This window comes from Heterodontus francisci, chromosome 6, assembly GCF_036365525.1.
Source record: "Heterodontus francisci isolate sHetFra1 chromosome 6, sHetFra1.hap1, whole genome shotgun sequence".
In the NCBI taxonomy this organism is placed as follows: domain Eukaryota; kingdom Metazoa; phylum Chordata; class Chondrichthyes; order Heterodontiformes; family Heterodontidae; genus Heterodontus; species Heterodontus francisci.
Window position 1 is genome coordinate 87,500,577 of NC_090376.1, and position 12,831 is coordinate 87,513,407.

Genomic DNA, 12,831 nt, shown 5'->3' on the forward strand with positions numbered 1-12,831 from the left:
GAAGGCCGATTTTAAGATGATAAAACAGGATCTGGCCAAAGTGGACTGGGAGCAGCAACTTGTCGGAAAGTCGACATCAGATCAGTGGGAGTCATTCAAGGAGGAAATAGTGAGAGTTCAGAGCCAACATGTATCCATTAAGGTGAAGGGTAGGACTAACAAGTCCAGGGAACCCTGGATGTCAAGGGATATAGAGGATTGGATACGGGAAAAAAAGGAGGCTTATGGCAGATTCAAAGCGCTGAAAACAGCGGAGGCCCGACAGGAGTACAGAAAGTGTAGGGGGGTACTTAAAAAATTAGGAGAGCGAAGAGGGGGCATGAAAAACACTGGTGGGCAAGATAAAGGAAAATCCCAAGGTGTTTTAGAAGGATATTAAGGGCAAGAGGATAACCACGGAAAGTGGAGGGCTCATTATGGACCAAAGTGGCAATCTGTGATTGGAGCTGGAGGACATAGGTGAGGTTTTAAATTACTTTTCATCTGTGTTCACTATGGAGAAGGACGATGTAGGTGTAGAGATCAGGGAGGGGGATTGTGATATATTTGAACAAATTAGCATTGAAAGGGAGGAGGTATTAGCAGTTTTAGCAGGCTTAAAAGTGGATAAATCCCCAGACCCAGATGAGATGTATCCCAGGCTGTTATGTGAGGCAAGGCAGGATATTGCAAGGGCTCTGACACAAATTTTCAAATCCTCTCTGGCCACAGGAGAGGTACCAGAGGACTGGAAGACAGCGCATGTGTTGCCATTATTCAAGAAGGGTAGTAGGGATAAACCAGGTCACTGGCCACTGAGTCTAACATCAGTGGTAGGGAAACTACTAGAAAAAATTCTGAGGGACAGGATTAATCTCCAATTGCAGAGGAAGGGATTAATTTAGGATAGTCAGCATGGCTTTGTCAGGGGGAGATCATGTCTAACAAATTTGATTGAGTTTTTTGAGGAGGTGATTAGGTGTGTACATGAGGGTAAAGCAGTTGATGTAGTCTACATGGATTTCAGTAAGGCTTTTGATAAGGTCCCACATGGGAGATTGGTCCAGTGCAATTTGGCAAAGTGGATCCAAAATTGGCTTAGTGGCGGGAGGCAGAGGGTGATGGTTGAGGGTTGTTTTTGCGATTGGAAGCCTGTGACCAGTGGTGTACTGTAGGGATCGGTGCTGGGACCCTTACTGTTTGCAGTGTACATTAATGACTTAGACGTGAATATAGGAGGTATGATCAGTAAGTTTGCAAATGACATGAAAATTGGTGGTGTCGTAAATAGTGAGGAGGAAAGTCTTAGATTACAGGACGATATAGATGGGCTGGTAAGATGGGTAGAGCAGTGGCAAATGGAATTTAATCCTGAGAAGTGTGAGGTGATGCATTTTGGGAGGACTAACAAGGCAAGGGAATATACAATGGATGGTTAGACCCTAGGAAGTACAGAGGGACCTTGGTGTACTTGTCCATAGATCACTGGAGGCAGCAGTGATAAGGTGGTTAGGAAGGCATATGGGATACTTGCTTTTATTAGCCAAGATATAGAATATAAGAGCAGGGAGGTTATGATGGAGCTGTATAAAACGCTAGTTCAGCCACAGCTGGCGTACTGTGTACAGTTCTGGTTGCCCCACTATAGGAAGGATGTGGTTGCACTGGAGAGGGTGCAGAGGAGATTCACCTGGATGTTGCCTGGGCTGGAGCATTTCAGTTATGAAGAAAGACTGGATAGGCTAGGGTTGTTTTCCTTGGAGCAGAGAAGGCTGAGGGGGGACCTGATTAAGGTATACAAAATTATGAGGGGCATAGATAGGGTGAATAGGATGGAACTTTATCCCTTAGTGGAAGTGTTAATAACCAGGGGGCATAGATTTAAGGTAAGGGGCAGAGGTTCTGAATGAGGGACCTGGCACCGGAAAGGGGGTGCCCCACTGAGAGCTCCCCCCACCCTTGCTGCCGACCCCCACGTACACACCCCTCCCCGCGAGACCACTCCCGCCCTGATTTCACAGAATCATAGAATTGTCACAGCACAGAAGGAAATCATTCGGCCCATCGTGTCCGCACTGGCTCTCCGAAAGAGCAATTCACTTAGTGCCATTCACCCGCCTTCTCTCTGTAACCCTGCACATCCTTCCTTTTCATATAACAGCTTAATTCCCTTTCCTGTGACCTGGGTTCAGCACCGCTCCTGGGCTAAGGGTGGGTGCTCCACTGGCAGCAGTCACCGCTTCCGCTGCTCAGTTAAAAGGCAGCCAGCCTCTGATTGGCCGGTAGCTCTCAGAGGGTCGGATGCTCCGTTGTCAGGGTCCTTGAGCCTGTGCAAGGCCCGCCGCTATCCAGTTAAGTGCCTAATTAGCATTTGATTCGGCTGGGCTCCCACAAAAGGGGTGACGCGGGAAACCACCAGTGCTTTTGCTGCAAGTTGACCCCCATTGCCCGGATAAAATCCTGGCCCACTCCAACAGGTTCCAACTCAAAAGTACACTCTGATAACTGGATCCAGATTTAACACCTCAACTGGTAACAGTAAAGTTGAACTAGTTCCAGTTTAAATTGGCTGGAAAAGGCTGCCTACAATGGACAACTGGAATCCCAACAGGCTTCTACCTCTACCTTGCAGAGGCTTAGTGCTAACTCTCAGAAACTTCTTCCTACCTCCCCCTGGACCATGACCCCACCACCGAACATAAAGCTACTGTCCACAGGACTGTCTCTGACCTCATCTCCTCTGGAGATCTTCCCTCTACAGCTTCCAACCTCATAGTCCCAGACAGCTCACTTATACCTCCTACCTAAAATCCAAAAACCGGACTGTCCTGGCAGACCCATTGTCTCAGCCTGTTCCTGCCCCACTGAACTTATTTCTTCCTATCTTGGCTCTATCTTTTCTGCCCTGGTCCAGTCTCTTCCCACCTACATCTGTGACTCTTCTGACACCCTATGTCATTTTGACAATTTCCAGTTTCCTGGCCCCAACCACCTCCTCTTCACGATGGACGTCCAATCTCTATAAGCCTCCATCCCCCACCAGGACAGTTTGAGGGCTCTCTGCTTCTTCCTTGAACAAAGGCCCAAACAGTCCCCATCCACCATCACCCTCCTCTGCCTGGCTGAACTTGTTCTCACATTGAACAACTTCTCCTTCAACTCCAATCACTTCCTTCAAGTAAAAGGTGTTGCTATGGGTACCCGCATGGGTCCTAGTTATGCCTGTCTTTTTGTGGGATATGTCGACCATTCCTTGTTCCAGTCCTACTCAGGCCCCCTCCCCCAACTATTTTTCTGGTACAATGATGACTATATTGGTACCATTTCCGGTCCTGCCCGGAACTGGAAAACTTTCTCAACTTTGCTTCCAATTTCCACCCTTCTCTCACCTTTACATGGTCCATCTCCGACACTTCTCTTCCCTTCCTCGACTTTGCTATCTCCATCTCTGGGGATAGGCTGTCCACTAATATTCATTATAAGCCCACTGACTCCCACAGCTACCTCGACTGCACTTCTTCATACCCTGACTCCTGTAAGGACTCCGTTCCATTCTCCCAGTTTCTCCGTCTCCGATGCATCTGCTCTGATGATGCAACCTTCCACGACAGCACTTCTGATATGTCTTCCTTTTTCCTCAACCGAGGATTGTTCCCCACTGTGGTTGATAGGGCCCTCAACCGTGTTCGACCCATTTCCTGAACCTCTACCCTCACCCTTTTCCCTGCCGCCCAGAACCACGACAGGGTTCCCCTTGTCCTCACTTTCCATCCCACCAGCCTCCACATCCAAAGGATCATCCTCTGCCATTTCCGCCACGTCCAGCGTGATGCCACAACCAAACGCAACTTCACCTCCCCTCCCCTGTCAGCATTCCGAAAGGATCTTTCCCTCTGCGACACCTGGTCCTCTCCTCCATTACCCCCAAAACCTCGTCCCCTTCCCATGCAATCGCAGGAAGTGTAATACCTGCCCTTTTACCTCCTCTGTCCTCACTATCCAAGGCCCCAAATACTCCTTTCAGGTGAAGCAGCAATTTACTTGTACTTCTTTCAGTTTAGTGTACTCGCTGCTCACAATGTGGTCTCCCCTACATTGGGGAGACCAAACGCAGATTGGGTGACCGCTTTGCGGAACACCTCCACTCATTCCGGAAGCATGACTCCGAGCTTCTTGTTGCTTGTCATTTCAACAATGCCCCCTGCTTTCATGCCCACATATATGTCCTGGGCTTGCTGCAGTGTTCAAGTGAACAACAACGCAAGCTCGAGGAACAGCACCTAATTTACCGATTAGGCACACTACAGTCTGCCAGACTGAACACTGAGTTCAATAATTTCAGAGCATGATGGGCCCCCATTTTATTTTCAGTTATTTTTTCTTTTTATTTTATTTTAGTTTGTTTCATCATTTTTTTTTACCATGTGCCTGCCCACTTTTTTTCATATTTGTGCTTTGGGCCAGGGCCCCCATTTATCTGTCAATTAACACCCTCTCTACACCCTCTTTGTCTTTCAGCACATCATTAACATACCATTTGCCTTCACTCCATGCCCTTCTTGTCAGTTATTCTCTGTGACCCTGTCCTATCAACACCTTCCTTTTTTGTTAACTCTTGCCCCACCCCTGCTTTATTTGCTTAAAACCTATTACATTTCTAACCTTTGGCAGTTCTGATTAAAGGTCACTGACCTGAAACGTTAACTCCGCTTCTCTCTCCACAGATGCTGCCAGACCAACTGAGTATTTTCAGCATTTACTGTTTTTATTTCAGATTTACAACATCTGCAGTATTTTCCTTTTATTTCAGGCTTCCAGTTCTACTTGCCAGTTAACCCAGTTTAAATCAGTTGAGACCAGTTACAACCATTTGAAATTCACAACCACTGCAAGTGGAAACAGGACATAGCAAGACTTTGCAGGCAGAGAAACAGAACAGTTCTGCTAGTGACAGCCCCTTGAACCCTGCTGGGGTTTCCAACATGGCTCCTCCCCACGTCTGCTCTGAGGGGTGGTCATGGGACTGAGGTGTGAAAGAAAGTGGCCTGTCACCGAAATGCAGTCATTGCATCTGGCAGGATGTGACGATGCCAAACCTCCTTGCCATCACTTTTGTGGTGACTTCCTCCCCATGTCACGCTGCCTCCCATGTAGCCACATGCAAGCCCCAAAGAGGAGCACTCACCTTGGCAGAATGAAGAAGGTCATTGACTCTCTTCCTGCACTGGACCCAGTTGCGTTGGGTGACCCCACGGCTGCTGACCACCTCTGCGATCTCCATCCAAGCTTGCTTGGTCAGGCAGGAGTTCCTCGCCTTGCCATCCCTTGGAAAGAAGCCTTTCCCTTGCAGCTTAGAGGAGAATCGCCAGGAATACATCGCTAAACCATGGGCCACCCGGTGTCTTGCCTCAGCCATAGTGCTGAGTCGTTCCTGCTGTATGGTAAGAATCGTACCTCCTTCACCGGGTGGGGGCGCTCAGGAGTTCCAATGGCTGCTCACCGGTCCACCAGCAATCCAGAATTGTTCATTCAGTAAAAGTCAGCATTACAAGCAGGGCTGGGAGTGCTTTAAATATGGTGCCAACATTTGCATTGCAGTCATTTGACGCTGCATTCACCGCTTCAGGGCATGCCCCTGTTGTGTGATCGGACATGTCCCGCACCTCCTTTATGTAAAGTGGCTGCACACCATGTGATCACGGTCAGCCGACGCATGTTTCACAGGCAGCGATGGCACCCACATCTGGGTCCCCTGCCGAGAACCATGACAGGCTCAATAAATTCAGCCCAATATCTCCTTATGTGACTCGGTGTAACATGTTGTTTTATAATACTCCTGTGAAACGCCTGGGGGCATTTTACACTTTAAAGGTGTTATATAAATATAAGTTTTTGTTGAAACAGTATTATTTTATTTATTTCGAGATACAGCACTGAAACAGGCCCTTTGGCCCACTGAATCTGTGCTGACCATCAACCACTCATTTATACTAATCCTACATTCCTACCACATCCCCACCTCCTACCTATACTAGGGGCAATTTATAATGGCCAATTTACCTATCAACCTGCAAGTCTTTGGCTGTGGGAGGAAACCGGAGCACCCGGCGAAAACCCACACGGTCACAGGGAGAAGTTGCAAACTACACACAGACAGTACCCAGAATTGAACCCGGGTCGCTACAGCTGTGAGGCTGTGGTGCTCCACTGCGCCGCCTAACTTTTTTGAGTTTCCTATATTTTATTTATAATTGGGTGTTTATTGTCTATGCCCTTTTAAAGAGGGGCCACTTTTGTTAAATTATTTTGATTTGGTTTGAAGACACTGGGGGTGCCATCCTGATTGGTCCAAGCAGAAGAGGAGACAACTATTAGAAACATTTGAATAATTGACACATGGACTACAGTAGCATTGTGATACTGGACTAGTAATCCAGAGCCCTGGACTAATAACCCAAGTAGAGTCATAGAGCCAGTTATGGCACAGAAGTCCATCAAGTCCATGCCAGCTCTCCACAGAGCTATCCAGTCAGTCCCACTCCCCTGCTTGATCTCTGTAGCCCTACAAATCTATTTCCTTCAAGTGGCCATCCAATTTCTTCTTGAAGTTATTGATTGCCTCTACTTCCACCACCCTTATAGGCAGCAGGTTCCAGGTCATTACCACCCACTGCATAAAAAAGTGCTTCCTCATATTCCCCCTGCATTTCTTGCTCAAAACCTTCAATCTGTGTCCCCTAGTCCTTGTACCATTAGTTAATGGAACAGTTTTTCCCTACCTAACTTATCCAAGCCTGTCATAATCTTGTAGTCCTCTATTAAATCTCCCCTCAATCTCTTTTGTTCTAAGGAGAACAACCTATAGCTTTTCCAACCTAATCTTGTAACTAAAATCCCCCATCCTTGGAACCATTCTGGTAAATCTTCTCTGCACCCTGTCAATGACCTTCACATCATTCCTAAAGTCTGGTGACTAGAACTGGATGCAGTACTCCAGTTGGGGCATAACCAGTGCTTTATAAGGTTCGGCATAACTTCCATGCTTTTGTACTCAATGCCTCTATTTATGAATCCCAAGATCCAATACACTTTACTTACCACTCTCAAATGTCCTGCCATCTTCAAAGATCAATGCACATACACCCGCAGGTTCCTCTGTTCCTGCACTCTTTAGAACTGTGCCATTAAGTATATAGTGTCTTTTCCTATTCCTTCTGCCAAAATTCATTACCTCACACATGTCAGTATTAAATTCCATCTGCCACCTGTCTGCTCATTCTGTTATCCTATCTATGTCCTGTTGCAGGCGGTTCATATCATCCTCACTGTTTGCCACATATCCAAGTTTGGTGTCATCAGCAAATTTTGAAAGTTTACTCTGTATTCCAAGATCCAAGACAGTTATATATAGCATAAAAAGCAGTGGTCCCAGCACTGACCCTTGAACATCACTGCCCACCATCCTCCAGTCTGAAAAACAACCATTAACTACGACTTGCTGTTTTCTGTCCTTAAGCCAATTTTTTTTTATCCAATTGGACACTCACTCTCCTATTCCATAAGCCTCAATTTTGTTAACTAGCTTTTAATGTGGTACCTTATCAAATGAATCAAATGAATTTGGCCTAACCATCAGCCTCAAGAAAACGAACATCATGGGGCAGGATGTCAGAAATGCTCCATCCATCAATATTGGCGACCACGCTCTGGAAGTGGTTCAAGAGTTCACCTACCTAGGCTCAACTATCACCAGTAACCTGTCTCTAGATGCAGAAATCAACAAGCGCATGGGTAAGGCTTCCACTGCTATGTTCAGACTGGCCAAGAGAGTGTGGGAAAATGGCGCACTGACACGGAACACAAAAGTCCGAGTGTATCAGGCCTGTGTCCTCAGTACCTTGCTCTACGGCAGCGAGGCCTGGACAACGTATGCCAGCCAAGAGCGACGTCTCAATTCATTCCATCTTCGCTGCCTTCGGAGAATACTTGGCATCAGGTGGCAGGACTATATCTCCAACACAGAAGTCCTTGAAGCGGCCAACATCCCCAGCTTATACACACTACTGAGTCAGCGGCGCTTGAGATGGCTTGGCCATGTGAGCCGCATGGAAGATGGCAGGATCCCCAAAGACACATTGTACAGCGAGCTCGCCACTGGTATCAGACCCACCGGCCGTCCATGTCTCCGTTATAAAGACGTCTGCAAACGCGACATGAAATCGTGTGACATTGATCACAAGTCGTGGGAGTCAGTTGCCAGCATTCGCCAGAGCTGGCGGGCAGCCATAAAGACAGGGCTAAATTGTGGCGAGTCAAAGAGACTTAGTAGTTGGCAGGAAAAAAGACAGAGGCGCAAGGGGAGAGCCAACTGTGCAACAGCCCCAACAAACAAATTTCTCTGCAGCACCTGTGGAAGAGCCTGTCACTCCAGAATTGGCCTTTATAGCCACTCCAGGCGCTGCTTCACAAACCACTGACCACCTCCAGGCGCGTATCCATTGTCTCTCGAGATAAGGAGGCCCAAAAGAAAGAACCTTATCAAACACTTTCTTAAGCTCCAAATAAACACCATTCATCACTTGTGAGTTTCAATCTTCGAGAATTTGAATTCACTTTTTAAAAACATCTAGAAATAAAAGGCTGGTAGCAGTAAAAGTGATCATGATTTTCATAAAAACCTTACTTTTTTATATTATTTGTTCTTGGGATGTGGGCTTTGCTGGCAAGGCCAGCATTTATTTTCTATCGTTAATTACTATTGAGAAGGTGGTGGTGAGCTACCTCAGCAAACTGTGGTGTAGGTATACAAACAGTGCTGTTATGGAGGGAATTCCAGGATTTTGACCCAGTGACAATGAAGGAAGGGTGGGGTGGGGGCTAGAAGCCCAGTTGGCTAGAATGTGGTGCACAGTAGCACCAACAGCAGGGGTTCAATACCTGCTGAGGTAGTTCTTGGGGCCTACCTTCTTGCTGTGCCCCATAGTGATATCATGGCATAAGCCATGATTAACAACTCTAAGTCAACAAGGATGCTACATGAATAAAGAGAGAGAGAGACTGAAGGAACCGCGATATAGTTCCAAGTCAGGATACTGTGTGACTTGGAAGCGGTGGTGTTCCCATGTGTCTGCTGCCCTTGTCCTTCTAGTTGGTAGAGGTCACAGATTTGGAAGGTGCTGTTGAAGGAGGCTTGACATGTTGATGCAGTGCACCTTGTAGATAGTACACACTGCTGCCACTGTGTGCTGGTGGTGAAGAGAGTGAATGTTTAAGGTGGTGAATGGGGCGCTGCTTTGTCTTGGATGATGTATTGTTCTTGAGTATTGTTGGAACTGTACTCATCCTGATAAGTGCAGAGTATTCCACTGCACTCTTTACTTGTGCCTTGTAGATGGTGGACAGGATTTAGGGAGTCAGAAAAGTTTTTTGTTGCAGAATTCCTAGCCTCTGACTTAGCTCTTGTAGCCACAGTATTTATATGACTGGTCCAATTAAGTTTCTGGTCAATGGTAACCCCCAGGATGCTATTGGTGGGGGATTCAGTGATGGTAATACCATTCAATGTCAAGGGGAGAAGGTCAGATTCTCTCTTGTGGGAGATGGTCATTGCCTTGTGTGATATGTATGTTGCTTGCTATTTATCAGCTCAAGCCTGAATGTTATCCAGGTCTTGCTGATTGTGGGTGGGCATGGGCTGTTTCAATATCTGAGGAGTTGCAAATGGTACTGAGCACTGTACAAACAGCCCCACTTCTGACCTTATGTTGGAGGAAAGGTCATTAATGAAACAGCTGAAGGTGGTTGGGACCAAGGGCACCACCCTGAAGACTTGTCTGTGCAACAGCTCTTCCAAGTTTAGTACTAGTTCCCAGGGCTGTGTGCCATTGTCGTATCCTGATTCGATGCCTAGTTTGCAGCTGACTGGTCCATCTATTTTGATTATTGATTCTTTTTCTAGCAGTCTGATACTTGAGCAGCACTTCAGAGGGTGTTGATGAGTCAACAACATTGGAATGCGGTTGGAGTCATATATAAGCAAGATCAGGTAAAATTGTATGTTTCCTTCCCTAAAGGACATTAGTGAACTATTACTGATACCCTTGCTATTAAGGCAGTATTTGACTGAGTATGGCATCAAAGGGCCCTAGCAAAATTGAAATCAATGGGAAAACGCTCCACAGGTTGGATTCATACTTAGCACAAAGGAAGATGATTGTGGTTGCTGGAGGCCAATCATCTCAGCTCCAGGATATCATTACAGGAGTTCTCAGGGTATGTGTCTGTGATCTGGTTTGTCTCTCACTGTGATCTGGATTGTTTCTCTCTGATCTGGATTGTTTCTCTCTGATCTGGAATATCTCTCTCTGTGATCTTGATTGTCTCTCGATGTGGTCTATGATCTGGATTCCCTCTGTCTCTCTCTCCGTTACGTCCTTCCATTCTACCACTCGCGCGGCTCAGATTTGGTTGGCGCTTAGTTTGAATCGCGGAAGTGATGTCACAATGCGCAGTTATTAAATGTCCGCTGGGAGTTGCGGCTCGCGCTGTCAACCAACGGTCGCGGCGGGATTTGGGAGGGTGCTCTCATCCAGGTAGGTTCAGTACCAGTGGTCCTTGCTGCGGATCGGCAGAAGGCCGATTTTATTTACCGAGCTGCTCGATTGTGAAGCGCAGGTCCTAACAAATCCGTCCGAGTATTTTTGTTGTTGCTGTAGAACGAGTTTCAGGTTAAGCTTCTTCCTTCAGTTGTGTTGGTGCATTGACGAGCTGAAATGTTTTTTTCACTGTGCGGATCCTGTGTTGGACGCGTTGATTTTTTAACAGACTGAACAAAAATGTCCACCATGCGGTGATACCCAGTTGATCCTTTTTGAGGTTGCGAAATTCCCTAATAACTAATGTTTTAAAATGTGGTAAAGTTAGATTTTTGGGGGCAACCTAAAATCGTGTTACTGCTTACCGTTTAAAAGCTTTAAAAAAAAAGTGAGTTAGTTTGAAGTTTACTCCACTAAATTTGATCCAAATTGTCTCGATTGGGTTGTATAAATGTTCCTTTTATTGTTTTGGGAAATTGCATCTTTACTCTCAGAATTTCCCCCCACTCGTGCTGTTGGTAGGTTGGTCACTATTGTATCCATCGTTTTATTTTTATAGAATGGTTACAGAACAAAAGGAGGCCATTTGGCTCATTGCATCCATGCCATCTCTCTGAGTGCAATTTAGCTATTCCCACTCCCCTGCCTTTTTCCCTTAGCCCTGCAAATCTTTTCTTTTCAGATAATTATCCAATTCCCTTTTGAAAACCAAGATTGAATATGTACCCACCACACTGTAAGGCAGTGTATTCCAGATCCTAACCATTTGCTGCATTAAAAAAAATTTCCTCCATGTTGCCACTGGTTCATTTGCTAGTCACTTTAAATCTGGCCTCTGGTGGTTCTTTCCAACAATGGGAACAGTTTCTCCCTATCTACTCTATCCAGACCCCTTATGATTTTGAACACCTATCAAATCTTCTCTCAACCTTCTCTTAAGGAGAACAACCCCAGCTCTCCAATCTGTCCATGTAATTGAAGTCTCTCGTCCCTGGAGCCATCCTTGTGAATCTCTTCTGCACCCTCTCCAATGCCTTCACATCCTTCCTAAAGGTGTGGTGCCCACAGTTGGATACAGTACTCCAGTTGAGGCTGAACCAGTGTTTTATAAAGGTTCATTGTAATATCCTTGCTTTTGTGCTCTATGCCTCAATTTATGAAGCCCAAGATCCTGTATGCCATAACTGCTTTCTTAACGTCCCTTTCCACCTTCAATGATTTGTGCATATGTACCCCCAGGTCTCTCTGCTCCTAGAATTGTATTCTTTATTTTATATTGCCTTTTGTTGTTTTTCCTATCAAAATGTACCACTTCACACTTCTCTGCATTAAATTTCATCTGTGATGTGTCTGTCCATTCAACTAACCTGTCTGTCCTCTTGAAGTCTATCACTCTCCTCCACTGTTTGCAATACTTCCAAATTTTGTGTCATCTGCAAATTTTAAATTTATGTCTATTGTTAATAAAAGATGAAGAAAAGCGGCGTTCCTAATACTGACTCCTGGGCAACCCAATTAACCCCTTTATTCCATGGGCTTCAACATTGCTGACAAGCCTGTTATAGTTTAGTTTAGAGATACAGCACTGAAACAGGCCCTTCGGCCCACCGAGTCTGTGCCGACCATCAACCACCCATTTATACTAATCCTACACTAATCCCATATTCCTACCACATCCCCACCTGTCCCTATATTTCCCTACCACCTACCTATACTAGGGGCAATTTATAATGGCCAATTTACCTATCAACCTGCAAGTCTTTGGCATGTGGGAGGAAACCGGAGCATCCGGAGAAAACCCACGCAGACACAGGGAGAACTTGCAAACTCCACACAGGCAGTACCCAGAATTGAACCCGGGTCGCTGGAGCTGTGAGGCTGCGGTGCTAACCACTGTGCCATCTGTGCCGTTATGTGGCATTTTATCAAACACCTTTTGGAACTCCATGTACGCAACATCAACTGCATGACCCTCATCAATCCTCTGTAACCTCATCAAAAAGCGCAAATTAAACACTTTGCCCGTCACAAATGCGTGCTAGCTTTCCTTTCCTTTAATTATATTTGTCCAAGTGACTTGTGTTTAATTTTGTCCCTAATCATTGTTTCTGAAAGCTTTCCCACCATTGAAGTTAAACTGGCCTGCAATTGCTGGGCTTATCCTTGCGTCCTATTTTTTTTTTTTACACAAGGGTGTAACATATTTGCAATTCTACAGTTCTCTGGCACCACTCACCAACCTTCTTTACCACACTCC

At 46.0% G+C, this 12,831-nt stretch overlaps 1 protein-coding gene across 5 annotated transcripts in view; it reads left to right on the forward strand.

The window, feature by feature from the left end:
• The first annotated feature begins 10,499 nt into the window (after nt 1-10,499).
• The window catches only part of cep295 (centrosomal protein 295), a 191,908-nt gene continuing 189,576 nt past the window's right edge, over nt 10,500-12,831 (forward strand). For 3 of the 5 annotated variants that reach the window (XM_068033994.1, XM_068033997.1, XM_068033998.1), the window contains exon 1: nt 10,500-10,571. The gene's annotated coding sequence lies outside the window, so the exon portion shown is untranslated. Of the gene's footprint in view, nt 10,572-10,620; nt 10,707-12,831 lie in introns of those variants that run through there. The other 2 variants (XM_068033995.1, XM_068033996.1) reach the window with 2 other exon arrangements.